Source organism: Dendrobates tinctorius, unplaced genomic scaffold (assembly GCF_039654945.1).
Source record: "Dendrobates tinctorius isolate UK_male_01 unplaced genomic scaffold, ASM3965494v1 ptg000108l, whole genome shotgun sequence".
Taxonomy (NCBI): Eukaryota; Metazoa; Chordata; class Amphibia; order Anura; family Dendrobatidae; genus Dendrobates; species Dendrobates tinctorius.
The window spans coordinates 11,946,074-11,965,822 of record NW_027361776.1 but is presented as its reverse complement, the minus strand read 5'-3'; positions in this window follow the sequence as shown (position 1 = coordinate 11,965,822).

Here is a 19,749-nt window from a genome sequence, read left to right as displayed (position 1 = left end):
TCGGTTTTTATAGAACCACACACATAACTATATATATTAGGTTTAGGTAGATTACCAGGGAGAGGAAGCACATCAAATATTGCAATTCTTTACACAGTCAGTAGTCAGATTTAAAACTTATGGATAGCACAGCAAGTTACTGTCAATTCATAACCTGCTGCAAGGTAATCTCTATATATTAGTGGTCAGAATACTGGAATGGAAGTTTGACAGCTCTATCGTTCTCTTGAAAGGCCGAGAGGGACTTGGCAAGTCAGGGAACTTTTCTTTTCACCGGGTTCCTTCCTGTGAAATGATATTCCAATCTATTCTGGCTCGATGGAGGAAAAAAGGACAGAAATTCAGCCTTTTTCAGATAAATAGAATGCAATAAATACAGTGTATTATTATGGAAACACCAGCTCGCTAGTCAGTAATAATAGAGAATTGGTGCAGCCTGGATGCTACCTGAATGTGTATACATGTAAACAATTGGAACACCAGCTTTTTCGTTTTCAAGGTGAAGTCTCAGACCATATCATCACTTAGCTGTAAGCTAGCATTCTCATCAATTAGTGCAATGGTACTGAGACTCCTGTCTCTGGAGTTTACTCATGATTAGTGTTGAGCATTCCGATACCGCAAGTATCGGGTATCGGCCGATATTAGCGGTATCGGAATTCCGATACTGACTTCCGATACTTTCGTCATATCGGATACCGGAATCGGAAGTTCCCATCATGCTATGAGCCTGCTTGCTTTGATTAAGCCAATGGGAATCCTCCGAAGTGTGGGCACATCCTGTTAGGCATGTAGGCATGTTAACTATTGGCATGGCTGTGATTGGCTGCCGAAATGATGTCATGATGCACTATAAAAGCCACCGCAGCCGCCATTTCTGGTTCACTCTGCTGTGAATTCAGTTAGGGACAGGCTGCTGTAGAAGACTGTGAGGGACAGTTAGAAATAGCGATTCCACCAAACTTCTAGTGCATTACCCAGGCTACATAAACCACCACTGTAGCCTTCTTTGTCCTAGCAGCAGTGTTCACAGCTGTCTGCAAGGGCTGTGTGAGTGCAGCTCACGCTGTGGAGTGGGTCCTGCAGCCACGTCAGGCTGTAGGCCACCCAGTGTGATCACTGCTGCCTCATACATCTTTTAATTTTTGAGCTGCATTTTTTACATAATTTCAATCTAGTGTGCTTCCATCCGTATCCATATACGTTGGTTGCAAACACTAGTAGTAGACAGCGGAGCCTTTCTGCAGCCTTTCAGTGCTAGTGTCCACTTTACTGCACTGTTCACGGCTGTCTGAGAGGTCTCTGACTGTGTGTGAGTGCAGCTCATGCTGAGTAGTGTGTCCTGCAGCTACGTCTGGTTGTAGGACGCTCAGCGTGCGTCAGTGCCTCACACATATTTGTATTTGAGTGCAGCTAATTTTTTCTTCTATTAGTGTGCATCCATCCGTCTCATCTACGGTGGTTGCAAACACTATATAGGAGTACACAGCGGAGCCTTTCTGCAGCCTGTCAGTGCCAGTGCCCACTTAGCTGCACTGTTTATGGCTGTCTGAGAGGTCTCTGACTGTGTGTGAGTGCAGATCATGCTGAGTAGAGTGTCCTGCAGCTACGTCTGGTTGTAGGACGCTCAACGTGCGTCACTGCCTCACACATATTTGTCTTTGAGTGCTGCTCATTTTTTCTTTTCCTATTAGTGTGCATCCATCCGTATCCATCAACATTGGTTGGTTGCAAACACTATATAGGAGTAGATAGAGGAGCCTTTTTTTCTGGCTTGTGCCCTGCCGGCGCAGCCAGATTAGTATTACCCAATTTTTTTGGAGCCTCATCTTTTGCATTGTAGGTTACCTGCCTGCATTGTAATAGCTCCAAAAAGTTGGTGATACTATCGGTTTCAATTCTTTGTTCACATACTTTGAGTTTGTTTCCAACAAAGAAACCACAAAAAAAGTTCACCAAACACTACATTTGGAACTTGTGTAGGCCACATCAGCTCCTATTAAAGTGTAGTCCACACACACACACTTCATAAAATTAGTGTTTCTTGTACCTGTAACCAGCTGTTCAGGAATAAGCACACTAAGGCCCCCCCTTTGTACTTTTCTGCCTATCTTAAGCAGTCTGGCAAGATGAAGAAGGCAGGGAGTAAGGCGCGTGGGCGTGGGCGTGGAGTTTCAGCAGGGAGAGGACGTGGGGATTCTGCAGGGAGAGGACGTGGGGATTCTGCAGGTAGAGGACGTGGGGATTCTGGGCCTGCTGCGGGCACCAGTGGATCAGCATCCCCCAGTTTTAGCAGGCAACAGTCCTTTATGCGCAGCTTTGTAGGACCTCAACGTACCCCACTGCTGCGGGAGGAACAAATTGAAGCCGTTGTCGGATGGATGGCAGCTAATGCATCGACTTCAATTACTTCCGCATCCTCTCAGGACCAGAGCACCGAAGAGCAACCATCTGTCTCTTCACCACCTGCCAAAGTGCCCAGGCAGTCAGAGAGACATGGACAGGAGCCATCACAGTCTCTACTTCTGTTCTCGGAATCTGTTGGCTTGGAAAGAGGGGGCCAGCCAAGCAGCATTCCTGAATGTGAAGAAGAGGGAGTATGCAGTGATGCGCAACTTCTTTGTCCCTCTGAATCTGAAGAGGCGAGTGGGCCAGTGCCTATGGTCAGCACACCTCAGTACGCATCAGATGATGACGAGACTCAGTTGCCACTTTCTGTTGCGTACGGTGCTGGCGAGACAACCCCGGAGAAGCAGCTGTTTGAAGAGGGGAGGGAAGATGATGAGGTCCTTGACCCATCATGGCATGAGGAACAGAAAGGTGGTGGGAGCAGCTCGGAGGAAGAGATTCCCCTACCGGCCAAAACAGGAGGCAGAGGGAGGGGGAAGACTTGCTTGCCTGTACCCTCCACTTCGGCACCCGTTAGGAGTATTCCTCATTCCAAAGGCAAAACGGGCGCTCCCAAGACTTGCAGTGCGTGGTCCTTTTTTGACACAGTTGCAGATGACATTTGCTTTGTCAAATGCAAGCTGTGTCATCAGAATGTCAAAAGAGGGAGAAATGTCAGCAACCTCAATACCACAAATATGTGGAAACATGTGCGCACCAAGCACGAGTTGGAGTTGCAGAGACACCCTGAAGACGTAGGCCAACGTACAGCACCACCTACCACCTATTCAGTTCGTGTTGGGGCCTCTTCCTCCAGCTCACACACTGCTGGTTCGGCTTCCTCACAGGATCGCCAAGGAAGAACCTCTGCCACTGTTGTCCGGACACCCTGTCAGATTCCACCCATAGCAGCACGTTCCCATCCATCACAGCCATCGGTAGCACAGGCATGGGATAAAAGGCGCCCTTACTTGGCAAACCATCCCCGAGCACAGTCTCTGAATGCTGGCATTGCCAAACTTCTGGCAGTTGAAATGCTGTCATTCAGGCTGGTGGACACTGACACCTTCCGGGACTTAATGGCATTGGCAGTCCCCCAATACAACGTGCCCAGCCGCTTTTATTTCAGCAGGCGAGTCGTCCCTGCCCTGCAGAAACATGTTGAGGGCAAAATAAAACATGCGCTACTAAACGCCGTTAGTAGTAGAGTTGAGCGACTTTTGGTTTTTTAGGGTCGCGTTTCGTTTCGTGAAACCCGACTTTTCCAAAAGTCGGGTCGAGCAAGATCGTCCGATTATAGGAAAAAGTCGGGGTCATCCCGAAACACGAAACCCAATGTAAGTCAATGGGGAATAAAAGTCGGCAGTGAGAGGAGGACAGGAAACACACCTACAGTGCCCATTTGAATGCCAAAAGCATCAATTCTTCTTTCTTAAGCTTGTCAACCTTAATTAACTTCATAATACAAGTTACGCACTGAAAAATGGGGGTTATTTGGCTACAAACTGTGGGGGGGGGAGGGCTGGCTCCAGGTTTTCATGTGCCCTGGGCGAAAGAGCGCCCCTTTAACACATACCACAACTCATCATGCTCCGATACGGCAGAGAAATAGCGGTAAAGTACAATGAAAAATACCTCACTTTTTACATCTCATGACGAGGCCCATCTATTTCTCCATACAGAATCATTGGTCCCATATAATGTTTGAAACAGTATATGATGAGCTCCACATAATGCTACAGTATATGTTGGTCCCCATGGATGAAGCTCCACTGTCTTATGGGCCCAAATAATGCTCCAAACATAATGGGTCCCATTTCTAATGCTCTAGTGTATAATGGGCCCTGTAAATGCTGCTCCAGTGTCTGATGTCCACCTTTGGAATGTTCCAGTGTATGGTGGGCCCCATCTATCATTCTCCAGAGTATAGTGCTCCCCAAAAATTGCTGTCCCAACATTGAAAACAATCAAATAAGTCTCCTCGCTAGGGAATCCCTGTACTTGTCTGGATAGGTGCTGTAGCTTGCTTAACAGCTCGCCAGCCGTTCTCACGCCCAGTATGGATTACACGTGATTGCACAAAGGTGAGAAAGGGTACCGTATCCCCAGATAACATGTATGGATAGCATACACATTCAAAATATATGTCTCAGGAGGCAGGCTCAGACGGTGTTAGGCCCAGTATGGATTGCACGTGATTGCACAAAGGTTAGAAAGGGTACCGTATCCCCGGATAACATGTATGGATAGCGTACACATTCAAAATATATGTCTATACAGCATGAGGCAGGCTCAGACGGTGTTAGGCCCAGTATGGATTGCACGTGATTGCACAAAGGTTAGAAAGGGTACCGTATCCCTGGATAACATGTATGGATAGCGTACACATTCAAAATATATGTCTATACAGCATGAGGCAGGCTCAGACGGTGTTAGGCCCAGTATGGATTGCACGTGATTGCACAAAGGTTAGAAAGGGTACCGTATCCCTGGATAACATGTATGGATAGCGTACACATTCAAAATATATGTCTATACAGCATGAGGCAGGCTCAGACGGTATTAGGCCCAGTATGGATTGCACGTGATTGCACAAAGGTTAGAAAGGGTACCGTATCCCTGGATAACATGTATGGATAGCGTACACATTCAAAATATATGTCTCAGGAGGCAGGCTCAGACGGTGTTAGGCCCAGTATGGATTGCACGTGATTGCACAAAGGTTAGAAAGGGTACCGTATCCCTGGATAACATCTATGGATAGCGTACACATTCAAAATATATGTCTATACAGCATGAGGCAGGCTCAGACGGTGTTAGGCCCAGTATGGATTGCACGTGATTGCACAAAGGTTAGAAAGGGTACCGTATCCCTGGATAACATGTATGGATAGCGTACACATTCAAAATATATGTCTATACAGCATGAGGCAGGCTCAGACGGTGTTAGGCCCAGTATGGATTGCACGTGATCGCACAAAGGTTAGAAAGGGTACCGTATCCCTGGATAACATGTATGGATAGCGTACACATTCAAAATATATGTCTCAGGAGGCAGGCTCAGACGGTGTTAGGCACAGTATGGATTGCACGTGATTGCACAAAGGTTAGAAAGGGTACCGTATCCCCGGATAACATGTATGGATAGCGTACACATTCAAAATATATGTCTATACAGCATGAGGCAGGCTCAGACGGTGTTAGGCCCAGTATGGATTGCACGTGATTGCACAAAGGTTAGAAAGGGTACCGTATCCCTGGATAACATGTATGGATAGCGTACACATTCAAAATATATGTCTATACAGCATGAGGCAGGCTCAGACGGTGTTAGGCCCAGTATGGATTGCACGTGATTGCACAAAGGTTAGAAAGGGTACCGTATCCCTGGATAACATGTATGGATAGCGTACACATTCAAAATATATGTCTCAGGAGGCAGGCTCAGACGGTGTCAGGCACAGTATGGATTTGACGGCCCAGATTACACAGCGGAGGAGCAGGGAGAGGTAAAGATTGCAAATGCTGGGGCCCTGCCCAAGCAAGGGGGGCCCACTCGTGGGCGTCGGTACTGGCACTGGGCCCCTCATAGTACAGCGGTGTGTCTGACGGCGGGTGTGCACCACCACCGTCAGAGACACTTGATTGCACTATGAGGGACCCTGTGCCAGTGCCCGCGCCCAAGAGTCGGCCTACCCACCTGTCCTGGGCAACGGCACTCGCACGGTGTCGTGCGGTAGGTGGTGACCCCGGCCATGGGGGGGAGGCAGCACAGTTAGGGAGTTTTAGAAAGTGGCATATGTTGATGTTGGACATTCAGCTGATGCAAAAGGCGAAATAGGTGAAGTACCAGGAAGAGGTGGACCAAAGCAAGCCATTTTTCTGTCACCCTATGTGTCATCAGGGGAAGGTGGGACAAAATACTTGGAAACCCATGCGTGGTTCATTTAATGAAGGTTAGATCATCCACATTTTGGGTTGACAGACGGGTCCTTTTTTCTGTCAGGATTGATCCAGCTGCACTGAAGACTCTTTCCGATAGCACACTTGCAGCTAGGCAAGCGAGCTCCTGTAAGGCATATTGTGCCAATTCAGGCCAGGTGTCCAGTTTAGCGGCCCAATAGTCAAAGGGGAATGACCTGTGTGGGAGAACATTGATATGGGAGGAAAAGTAGATTGTTACCATAGTTGACAACTGCTGTCTCCTGTCACTTTCCATCGATGCAGTATTACCAGTTGTGTGAGCGGTATTTGAAAAATCAGTCCACAACATTGTCATGAAACCCCTGTCTCCAACGCCACTTCTGCTGTGTGCACCACGAACACCTCTGCCAAGCTGCCCCCGGCCCGTACGGCTCGTGTGAGAACCATCACCGCTGCTGTGTGCTGGGAATGCCTCAAGCAACCGATTTACCAGAGTTGCTTGTTTATTATCCAATATTAGGTCAAGGTTCTCCTGTGGCATGATGTTTTGTAATTTGCCTTTATAGCGTGGATCCAGGATGCTGGCCAACCAGTAGTCGTCATCGTTCATCATTTTGGCAATGCGGGGGTCCCTTTTTAGGATCTGCAAGGCATAATCTGACATGTGGGCCAATGTTCCCGATGTCAATGATGCACTGCGAGTGCTGGGTGGAGGAGCACTTTCTGGCAAATCCACATCCCTCCAGTCACGCACAAACCCTGTACCAGACCTTGCCACGCCAACATTTTCACTTGCCCCACGAGATGCATCCTCCTCCCCTAAGTAATCATCCCCATCATCCTCCTCCTCCTCCTCTTCTTCCTCCACCTCGTCCAGGAGAGGTCCCTGAGCAGACAATGGCTGAATGTCATCAAGGATTCCCTCCTCCTCTTCCTCCTCATCAACATTGGCTGCAGACGCCTGCTCCTTAAGGTGCGTCAAAGTTTGCATGAGCAGACGCATAAGTGGGATGCTCATGCTTAGGATGGCGTCCTCTGCGCTTACCAGCCGTGTGCAGTCCTCAAAACACTGAAGGACTTTACAAAGGTCTTTCAGCTTCGACCACTGCACACCTGTCAACTCCATGTCTGCTCTCAAAGTGCCTGGCCGTGTATCCTCCCACAAATGCATTATGGCCTGCCTCTGCTCTCACAGCCGCTCCACCATGTGCAGGGTGGAGTTCCACCTTGTTGCAATGTCGATAATGAGGCGGTGGTTGGGAAGGTGGAGCAATCGCTGCAGCTTCTGCATACGAACGGAGTGTACAGGCGACCGGCGGATGTGCGCGCACAGTCTTCGCACCTTCTGGAGCAGGGCTGTTAACTCCGGATAATTTTTGAGGAAGCACTGCACCACCAGGTTCAAGGTGTGAGCCAAGCAAGGTATGTGGCTGAGTTTTGAAAGGGCTATGGCTGCCACAAAATTACGGCCGTTATCACTAACTACCTTGCCTGCCTCAAGATGTACACTGCCCAGCCATGACTCAGTTTGTCGCTTCAAGTACTCGGCCAGCACCTCGGCGGTGTGTCTGTCGCCCAAACACATCATCTGCAACACAGCCTGCTGACGCTTTCCACTAGCTGCTCGATAGGGGGACACATCGTGTGCAACAGTGGCAGCTGCAGATGGAGTGCTCGTACGACTGCGCTCTGTGGACGAGCTTTCGCTTCTGGAGGAGGTGGAGGAGGAGGAGGGTCGAACGCCTACAGCCAACTGTTTCCTATACCGTGGGCTAGGCAGCACTGTCCCACCACCGCTGTCCCCTGTGGACCCTGCATCCACCACATTAACCCAGTGCGCAGTGATGGACACGTAACGGCCCTGGCCATGCCGACTGGACCATGCATCAGTTGTGAGGTGCACCTTTCCGCTCACTGACTGCTTGAGTGCATGGACAATGCGGTCTTTCACATGATGGTGGAGGGCTGGGATGGCTTTGCGAGAGAAGAAGTGGCGACTGGGTAGGTCATAGCGTGGTACTGCATAGGCCATGAGTTCGCGGAAAGCTGTGCTTTCCACCAACCGAAAGGGCATCATCTCAAACGAGATTAGTTTGGCAATGTGGGCGTTCAAACCCAGTGTACGCGGATGAGAGACTGAGTACTTTCTTGACCTACTCATAGTGTCTGGGAGGGTGAGCTGGACTTGAGAGCTGCATATGGTGGAAGTAGCGGTGGACAGGGCGGACTGAGAGAGGGTTGATGATGGTGATGGAGTTGGTGTTCTTTCTGATGGCCTAGAATCAGTCTTTCGTTGATATAACAGTGGGATTCCCTGACTGCTGTGGCCTTGCATCGACACCTCAACATTTGCTGCTGTGCTAACCGGTGGGCTTACAGTGGGGGAAACAATGTAGCATTGATGACTACCTTCGTTGTGATCAGTTGCACATGTGGCACTTGAGGTTTGGTGTTGTGTCCACGCTTGCAAGTGCATGCTGGTTAAATGTCTAAGCATGCAACTGGTATTCAAATTTTTCAGATTTTTCCCTCGGCTAAAGGTCTTTGCGCACTTCTTACAGATAACCTTGGCCTGATCATGAGGATTTTGTTCAAAAAAGTGCCACACTGCACTCTTCCTACTTTGGCAGACATTTTGCGGCCTAGCACGCTGTGATCTTTTGACCCTCTGGACAAGCTGTCCAGCAACTCTTTTGATGTTTGGAACCTGTCTTTGGAGTGCTCCGGGCCTGCCAGATAACAGCTGTTGCGATGTCGATGTCTGCTGTGGATGCTCCTCATCTGAGCTATTGGAAGCAGCACCCTCTTCCCCCAATGGATGCCAATCTGGGTCAACAACTGGGTCATCCATCACCTCCTCTTCTATGTCATGTGCACCTTCCTCTGTGTCACCGTGTATGGTGGTATAGTGTGCGGGAAGGGGCACCTGAGTCTCATCAGGGTCAGAATCTGGCTCTGTACACTGCGAGGACAATGTAGTGCTCTGAGTGAATGTACCAGCAGAATCATCCATCAGCGGCTGTGCATCAGTGCACTCCATGTCAGATTCATCTTGGCCTGGGTAATTCACCATTTCACTTTATAATCCAGGCATGGTATGTGAAAACAGCTCCATGGAGTAATCAGTAGTATGGCCTGCGTCATCCTTCAATCTTGGTTGGGGTGAAGGACACAAGGAAAGGTGTGGTTCATGAACATGAGCCTCCAATGACGACTCAGTGCTTTTACTTTTTACAACTGAAGAAGAGGAGGCGATAGAGCTGGAGGCTGAGTCAGCAATGTAAGACAAAACTTTTTCCTGATGCTCTGGCTTTAAAAGCGGTTTGCCAACTCCTAGAAAACTAAGCGTTCGAGGCCTTATGTAGCCAGACGATGACGCAGGCTCAACACCTCCTGCATTCGGTCCTATTTTGCTCTTGCCACTACCATCAGATACACCACCAACACCATCATTACCAGCTGCCAACCCCCGCCCAATTCCACGGCCTCTTCCACCAGCCTTCCTCATTTTTGGTAGAAATGTAGACAAAATCCAACAAACTATATAGTATGTAAAACAAGGTGTCTATAGGACAGGGGAGATTTTGAATTTCTGCACACATTTTTGGACACTGGACACTTTTGGATTGTGTGAGGCCCACTGATATCTGAGCGCTATGTGACAGGCTCGATGGCACAGCTGTGACCTAAGTGACTAGAGAATAAGTGAGATTTTGAATCTCTGCACACACTTTTGGACACTGGACACTTTTGGATTGTGTGAGGCCCACTGATATCTGAGCGCTATGTGACAGGCTCGATGGCACAGCTGTGACCTAAGTGACTAGAGAATAAGTGAGATTTTGAATCTCTGCACACACTTTTGGACACTGGACACTTTTGGATTGTGTGAGGCCCAATGAATATCTGAGCGCTATGTGACAAGCTCGATGGCACAGCTGTGACCTAAGTGACTAGAGGATAAGTGAGAGTTTGAATCTCTGCACACACTTTTGGACACTGGACACTTTTGGATTGTGTGAGGCCCAATGAATATCTGAGCGCTATGTGACAAGCTCGATGGCACAGCTGTGACCTAAGTGACTAGAGAATAAGTGAGATTTTGAATCTCTGTACACACTTTTGGACACTGGACACTTTTGGATTGTGTGAGGCCCAATGAATATCTGAGCGCTATGTGACAAGCTCGATGGCACAGCTGTGACCTAAGTGACTAGAGAATAAGTGAGATTTTGAATCTCTGCACACACTTTTGGGCACTGGACACTTTTGGATTGTGTGAGGCCCAATGAATATCTGAGCGCTATGTGACAAGCTCGATGGCACAGCTGTGACCTAAGTGACTAGAGGATAAGTGAGAGTTTGAATCTCTGCACACACTTTTGGACACTGGACACTTTTGGATTGTGTGAGGCCCAATGAATATCTGAGCGCTATGTGACAGGCTCGATGGCACAGCTGTGACCTAAGTGACTAGAGAATAAGTGAGATTTTGAATCTCTGCACACACTTTTGGACACTGGACACTTTTGGATTGTGTGAGGCCCAATGAATATCTGAGCGCTATGTGACAAGCTCGATGGCACAGCTGTGACCTAAGTGACTAAAGGATAAGTGAGAGTTTGAATCTCTGCACACACTTTTGGACACTGGACACTTTTGGATTGTGTGAGGCCCAATGAATATCTGAGCGCTATGTGACAAGCTCGATGGCACAGCTGTGACCTAAGTGACTAGAGGATAAGGGAGATTGGATTGCTTTTAAAAAAGCAGTTTGCGGAGCAGTGGGTAAACAGCAATGCCAGCCTGTCAGGAAGCCTTAAAAGGCAGCCCAACAACCAACACCACTGATACACCACTATATAGCCTCCCCTTGCACTGCACACAGTGACTGGTGTGTTTTGCAGGCCAAATTGCTATCAGCAGCAGAAGCAGTTTTTTTTTCTTCTCAGCAGGACAAAAAAAATAAATTGGGATTGCTTTTAAAAAAGCAGTTTGAGGCCCAATGAATATCTGAGCGCTATGTGACAGGCTCGATGGCACAGCTGTGACCAAAGTGACTAGAGGATAAGGGAGATTGGATTGCTTTTAAAAAAGCAGTTTGCGGAGCAGTGGGTAAACAGCAATGCCAGCCTGTCAGGAAGCCTTAGAAGGCAGCCCAACAACCAACACCACTGATACACCACTATATAGCCTCCCCTTGCACTGCACACACAGTGACTGGTGTGTTGTGCAGGCCAAATCGCTAGCAGCAGAAGCAGTTTTTTGGTCTTCTTCCCTGCCTAACGCTCTCCCTACAGAATCAGCAGCAACCTCTCCCTATACTGAGATCGGCAGAAGTAAGATGGCGGTCGGCGTGCACGCCCTTTTATACCCCCTGTGACGCCCACCAAAGCAAGCCAATCACTTGCATGCCCTTCTGAAAGATGGTGGTGACCCGTGCCTATGTCATCACGTTGCCCACAGTGTCCGTGGATCCTGATTGGCTGAAAAAGAGCGCAAAACAAACTTTTGAAACGCGACTTTGGCGCGTAAGTCGCCGACCTCGTGGCCGACCTCATCCTAGGGTCGGGTTTCGTTTCATGAAACCCGACTTTGCCAAAAGTCGTCGACTTTTGAATTTTTTCGACCCGTTTCGCTCAACTCTAGTTAGTAGCAAGGTCCACCTGACCACCGATGCGTGGACCAGTAACCATGGACAGGGACGATACCTTTCCCTCACTGCCCACTGGGTCAATGTTGTGGAGCCGGATACAGATCTGGAGAGTGGCGCTGTACATGTTCTTCCAACGCCACGGATTGCAGGACTCCAGTCTGTACACATAGACTCCTCCTACTCAAGTTCCTCAGAAACAGCAGAGCAGGAGCCTGTTACGACCGATATGAGCACAGCCGTGGCCAAACGTCAACAGGCTGTACTCAAATTAATTTCTTTGGGGAATCGAAGCCACACAGCGCAGGAGCTCTGGAATGCTATCAAGCAGGAGAGCGATGTGTGGTTTGGGCCAGCGAATCTCCAGCCGGGCTTGGTAGTGTGTGACAATGGCCGAAATCTGGTGGCAGCTCTTGGCCTAGGCAACCTCACACACTTCCCATGTCTGGCACATGTGCTTAACTTGGTCGTGCAGAGCTTTCTGAGGGACTATCCGGATCTTGATGCACTGTTGCACAAGGTCCGCATAGAGTGCGCTCACTTGCGGCGTTCCAGTACGGCAAGATCGCGCCTCGCTGCTCTGCAGCGACGATTTGGCCTTCCGGAACATCGCATCATATGTGACCTACCCACCCGGTGGAATTCAATGTTACATATGTTGGAGCGGTTGTGTGAGCAGCAGGCAGCAGTCATGGAGTACCAGCTGCATCAGGCGCAAACAAGTCGCACTGTGCGCCGTTCACACTTCAGCACCATTGAGTGGGCCTCTATGAAGGACATCTGCCTCATTTTGCGTGCCTTCGATGAATCCACGCGGATGGCGAGTGCAGATGATGCACTAGTCAGCATGACTGTCCCCCTTATCTGCCTGCTTCAACAAACACTGCAAGCACTAAGGGATGAGGTTTCGGAAGAGGTGGAGGATGAGGAGTCCCAAATGCCATCTGCTTCAGGACAGTCTGCGCTACGTGTTTCCTCACAAAGGCCTAGGCAGGGGACACTTTGTGAGGAGGATGAGGAGGAGTCAATGGAGGAGGAAGACATCTCTCCAGAGGAGGGAGGTACATAAACCTCTACTCAGTATGTACAGCGAGGGTGGGGTGATGCAGAGCAGGCCGAGGTCACGCCTCAAACAGGGGACAGCGGTTCTTTGGCAGTTGGGAGTCTGCAGCACATGGTTGATTTCATGCTGCAGTGCCTGAGAAACGACCGCTGCATCGCCCACATTCTCAACACAGCTGATTATTGTGTGTACACCCTCCTAGATCCTTGCTAGATCCTGCTCTGTCCACATTCCCATAACCAGTAGTGGGAATGACGACTGAGCTGGCGAACTTGCCGGACAAACATCAGGGGATCAACTGACGGGACTGAGCACCAGTAACACAGGAACAAGTGTAGATTGTGCTACGCCACTTCAGAGTTGTAGCTGGCGGGGTTGGAGGCCAGGGTAAATAGTAGAGACAGTGGAGCCAGAGGCCTAAGTGGAGCATGGTTAGAATCAGTAGTAGTCAACAACCTCCATAAAAACCGCTGCCCATTGGCCTCTGCATGCGGCATGCGTAATCCTGGGCTCCAACAGCGTCAGTTGGTGTTCAGAAGTGTCGTCTCCACAGAGCCAAACACATTCGTTCAAGTGTTAGTGGGTTTCAGCACTGCCAGCTGTTCCCCTGCTGTGGAGATGGCAAGTCTCCTGCTGCCTTCACCTGCCAAAAGCAACAGGCCCCAGCCTGCTCCTCACCTAATCCTGGGCTCCAACAGCGTCAGTTGGTGTTCAGAAGTGTCGTCTCCACAGAGCCAAACACATTCGTTCAAGTGTTAGTGGGTTTAAGCACTGCCAGCTGTTCCCCTGCTGTGGAGATGGCAAGTCTCCTGCTGCCTTCACCTGCCAAAAGCAACAGGCCCCAGCCTGCTCCTCGCCTAATCCTGGTCTCCAACTGCGTCAGTTGGTGTTCAGAAGTGTCGTCTCCACAGAGCCAAACACATTCGTTCAAGTGTTAGTGGGGTTGAGCACTGCCAGCTGTTCCCCAGCTGTGGAGATGGCAAGTCTCCTGCTGCCTTCACCTGCCAAAAGCAACAGGCCCCAGCCTGCTCCTCGCCTAATCCTGGGCTCCAACAGCGTCAGTTGGTGTTCAGAAGTGTCGTCTCCACAGAGCCAAACACATTCGTTCAAGTGTTAGTGGTGTTCAGCACTGCCAGCTGTTCCCCTGCTGTGGAGATGGCAAGTCTCCTGCTGCCTTCACCTGCCAAAAGCAACAGGCCCCAGCCTGCTCCTCGCCTAATCCTGGGCTCCAACAGCGTCAGTTGGTGTTCAGAAGTGTCGTCTCCACAGAGCCAAACACATTCGTTCAAGTGTTAGTGGGGTTCAGCACTGCCAGCTGTTCCCCTGCTGTGGAGATGGCAAGTCTCCTGCTGCCTACACCTGCCAAAATCCAGTAGGCCCCAGCCTGCTCCTCGCCTGATCCTGGGCTCCAACAGTGTTAGTTGGTGTTCAGAAGTGTCGTCTCCACAGAGCCAAACACATTCGTTCAAGTGTTAGTGGGGTTCAGCACTGCCAGCTGTTCCCCTGCTGTGGAGATGGCAAGTTTCCTGCTGCCTACACAGTCCTACTACTACTGATTTTTAACCTTGCTCCAATTAGGCCTGTGGCTTCACTGATTTTTGTATTTCCCCTGTCCTCCAACCCCGCCAGTTACAGCTCCGAAGTGGCGTCTGCACAATCCACACTTGTTCCTGTGTTCCAGGTGTTCAGTCCGGTCAGTTAATCCCCTGATGTGTGTCCGGCAATGTCGCCTGCTCTGTCCACATTCCCATATGGGAATTCCCATATGGGAATGTGGACAGAGCAGGCGACTTTGCCGGACACACATCAGGGGATTAACTGACCGGACTGAACACCTGGAACACAGGAACAAGTGTGGATTGTGCAGACGCCACTTCGGAGCTGTAACTGGCGGGGTTGGAGGACAGGGGAAATACGAAAATCAGTGAAGCCACAGGCCTAAGTGGAGCACGGTTAAAATTAGTAGAAGTCTACAACCGATCTTAAAATTTCTTCAATGCAGCCTCAGCCTGCTCCGTGCTTGTCCCTGGGCTTCAACACAGCCAGTTGTAGCTCAGAAGTGCCGTCCACACGGAAAGAGACATTTGCTCCCGTGTCTCAGTGGGGTTCAGTAGCGTCAGCTGTTCCCCTGCTGTGTGGATGGCAGTCTCTCCTGCTGTCTCCGCATTCCAAAGACAGTAGGCCTCTGCCTACACCCTCCTATTTCCTGGGCTTTAACACAGCCAGTTGTAGCTCGGAAGTGCCGTCCACACGGAAAGAGACACTTGCTGCCGTGTCTCAGTGGGGTTCAGTAACGCTAGCTGATCCCCTGCTGTGTGGATGGCAGTCTCTCCTGCTGTCTCTGCATTCCAAAGACAGTAGGCCTCTGCCTACACCCTCCTATTTCCTGGGCTTCAACACAGCCAGTTGTAGCTCGGAAGTGCCGTCCACACGGAAAGAGACACTTGCTCCCGTGTCTCAGTGGGGTTCAGTAACGCTAGCTGATCCCCTGCTGTGTGGATGGCAGTCTCTCCTGCTGTCTCTGCATTCCAAAGACAGTAGGCCTCTGCCTACACCCTCCTATTTCCTGGGCTTTAACACAGCCAGTTGTAGCTCGGAAGTGCCGTCCACACGGAAAGAGACACTTGCTCCCGTGTCTCAGTGGGGTTCAGTAACGCTAGCTGATCCCCTGCTGTGTGGATGGCAGTCTCTCCTGCTGTCTCTGCATTCCAAAGACAGTAGGCCTCTGCCTTCACCCTCCTATTTCCTGGGCTTTAACACAGCCAGTTGTAGCTCGGAAGTGCCGTCCACACGGAAAGAGACACTTGCTCCCGTGTCTCAGTGGGGTTCAGTAACGCTAGCTGATCCCCTGCTGTGTGGATGGCAGTCTCTCCTGCTGTCTCTGCATTCCAAAGACAGTAGGCCTCTGCCTACACCCTCCTATTTCCTGGGCTTCAACACAGCCAGTTGTAGCTCGGAAGTGCCGTCCACACGGAAAGAGACACTTGCTCCCGTGTCTCAGTGTGGTTCAGTAACGCTAGCTGATCCCCTGCTGTGTGGATGGCAGTCTCTCCTGCTGTCTCTGCATTCCAAAGACAGTAGGCCTCTGCCTACACCCTCCTATTTCCTGGGCTTCAACACAGCCAGTTGTAGCTTGGAAGTGCCGTCCACACGGAAAGAGACACTTGCTCCCGTGTCTCAGTGAGGTTCAGTAACGCTAGCTGATCCCCTGCTGTGTGGATGGCAGTCTCTCCTGCTGTCTCTGCATTCCAAAGACCGTAGGCCTCTGCCTACACCCTCCTATTTCCTGGGCTTTAACACAGCCAGTTGTAGCTCGGAAGTGCCGTCCACACGGAAAGAGACACTTGCTCCCGTGTCTCAGTGGGGTCCAGTAACGCTAGCTGATCCCCTGCTGTGTGGATGGCAGTCTCTCCTGCTGTCTCTGCATTCCAAAGACAGTAGGCCTCTGCCTACACCCTCCTATTTCCTGGGCTTCAACACAGCCAGTTGTAGCTCGGAAGTGCCGTCCACACGGAAAGAGACACTTGCTCCCGTGTCTCAGTGGGGTTCAGTAACGCTAGCTGATCCCCTGCTGTGTGGATGGCAGTCTCTCCTGCTGTCTCTGCATTCCAAAGACAGTAGGCCTCTGCCTACACCCTCCTATTTCCTGGGCTTTAACACAGCCAGTTGTAGCTCGGAAGTGCCGTCCACACGGAAAGAGACACTTGCTCCCGTGTCTCAGTGGGGTTCAGTAACGCTAGCTGATCCCCTGCTGTGTGGATGGCAGTCTCTCCTGCTGTCTCTGCATTCCAAAGACAGTAGGCCTCTGCCTACACCCTCCTATTTCCTGGGCTTCAACACAGCCAGTTGTAGCTCGGAAGTGCCGTCCACACGGAAAAAGACACTTGCTCCCGTGTCTCAGTGTGGTTCAGTAACGCTAGCTGATCCCCTGCTGTGTGGATGGCAAAGTCTCCTGCTGCCTACACAGTCCTACTACTACTGATTTTTAACCGTGCTCCAATTAGGCCTGTGGCTCCACTGTCTCTCGTATTTCCCCTGTCCTCCAACCCTGCCAGTTACAGCTCCGAAGTGGCGTCTGCACAATCCACACTTGTTCCTGTGTTCCAGGTGTTCAGTCCGGTCAGTTAATCCCCTGATGTGTGTCCGGCAATGTCGCCTGCTCTGTCCACATTCCCATTATGGGAATGTGGACAGAGCAGGCGACATTGCCGGACACACATCAGGGGATTAACTGACCGGACTGAACACCTGGAACACAGGAACAAGTGTGGATTGTGCAGACGCCACTTCGGAGCTGTAACTGGCGGGGTTGGAGGACAGGGGAAATACGAAAATCAGTGAAGCCACAGGCCTAAGTGGAGCACGGTTAAAATTAGTAGAAGTCTACAACCGATCTTAAAATTTCTTCAATGCAGCCTCAGCCTGCTCCGTGCTTGTCCCTGGGCTTCAACACAGCCAGTTGTAGCTCGGAAGTGCCGTCTTCACAGAGTAAAACACTAGCTCCTGTGTTTGTGGGGTTCAGTAACGTCAGCTGTTCCCCTGCTGTTTTGATGGCAATCTGTCCTGCTGCCTCCCAATTGACAGCACATCAGGCCTCAGCCTGCTATGTGCTTGTCCCTGGGCTCCAACATCGCCAGTTGCTGCTCATAACTGACTTTGGCACGGGTACTCCCTCCTGCCCAGCTTGGTTCCAGCCCTGCCTGCTGTTTCCGGGAAGTGTCAATGTCAGTTTGCCACCCCAAGTTGCCATGTCGTGTTGCGGTTGGGTTAGCCGAGGCTAGGGTGCCAGCAGTTTAGGTGCTTCCTATGTGGACTGCGGGTTCTGGTAAGAAAGGCTTGTTTCGTAGTGCCAGTAGGACAAGCACCCCCTGTAGGACTGTGTGATTCGGTAACTGCGGCCAGCTTGCGGCATGCCAACTTTGCTTTTCAGGGGTAACTTCAGCTGCCCCTCCGGGTTCCAGTACCGTCAGCTGGTTCTCGGCAGAGCCTTTGGCCTAGGTGCCTCCATCTCGGTATCCGAGTTCCGGCAACGTCTGCTGGTCCTTGGTAGTGCTTTGTAGCACAGGTACCTCCTGCTTAGTAACCGGGTTCCAGCACCGTCAGCTGGTCCTCGGTTGTGCCATTGGCTCTTATTCCTTCTGCTGCCCCTCCGGGTGCCAGCACTGTCAGCTGGTCCTCGCTATTTCCATTTGCTCTTGCAGCTTATGCTACCCATCCGGGTTCCAGTACCGTCAGCTGGTTCTCGGCAGAGCCTTTGGCCTAGGTGCCTCCATCTCGGTATCCGAGTTCCGGCAACGTCTGCTGGTCCTTGGTAGTGCTTTGTAGCACAGGTACCTCCTGCTTAGTAACCGGGTTCCAGCACCGTCAGCTGGTCCTCGGTTGTGCCATTGGCTCTTATTCCTTCTGCTGCCCCTCTGGGTGCCAGCACTGTCAGCTGGTCCTCGCTATTTCCATTTGCTCTTGCAGCTTATGCTACCCATCCGGGTTCCAGCACCGTCAGCTGGTTCTCGGCAGAGTCTTTGGCCTAGGTGCCTCCATCTCGGTATCCGAGTTCCGGCAACGTCTGCTGGTCCTTGGTAGTGCTTTGTAGCACAGGTACCTCCTGCTTAGTAACCGAGTTCCAGCACCGTCAGCTGGTCCTCGGTAGTGCCATTGGCTCTTGTTCCTTCTGCTGCCCCTCCGGGTGCCAGTACCGTCAGCTGGTTCAAGAGGACAAAGAACAGGAAGACAACCACCAAGATGCAGAACAACAAGAGAGAGAAGACAAAGAAGCATAAAAAAACAAAGCAGAAGAACATTAAGCATAAGACTAATACTCTGAGCAAATGATATTATCTTATTTATAAGCAGAAGAAGACTAAGCAGTGTATGGGGGTGAGTCCGTTCCTCCTCGTGGTGCCCCTGGAAAAGGCCTGCTGCTGCAGGCCAAACTGAACGCGGACAAATCCTGTTGTAAATCTTTTGTGACAGGCAGAACGGAAGGTGAAAACTTCTAACTTTTCTAGATAACAACTACAGGAATGCCTGACACAAATAAGAATATGATGAAGAAGAATAGGAAGAAGATGAAGAAGTTGAATATGTAGAATAATAATTGTTGAATAAGAAGAATATGAAGAATGTAAGAAAAGGAAGAAGAAGAAGAATGTAAAAAAAGGAAGTAGAAGAATTTAAAAAAAGGAAGAAGAAGAATGTAAAAAAAGGAATAAGAAGAAGAATGTAAAAAAAGGAAGTAGAAGAATGTTAAAAAAGGAAGAAGAAGAAGAATGTAAAAAAAGGAATAAGAAGAAGAAGAAGAAGGTAAAAAAAGGAAGAAGAATAAGAAAGAAGAAGAAAGAAGAAAGAAGAAGAAGACATACATGTCTGGCAAAATATAAATGAGGCTAACATAGTCAATATCTTTGTAACTCCTAACGTCTTTAAAAAAAAAGTTTAATTCCTGCTATTCCATTTGATTGGGCTAAACCTCTATGGCTTTAATGTCTCCTCACCTCCCACAATACATTCTACATTATTCTTAGTTGTTTTTCTTCATGTAGAATTAACCTACAAGGAAAGAAAGGGTTTTTTTTAATTCCGATATTTTGACCCCATTGACTTGCATTGGTTGCCGGTATCGGAATCGGCGATACCGATACTTTTTTTTAAGATCGGCCGATCCATTCCGATCCGATATTTTCAAGTATCGGCTGGTATCGCTCAACTCTACTCATGATGAAGA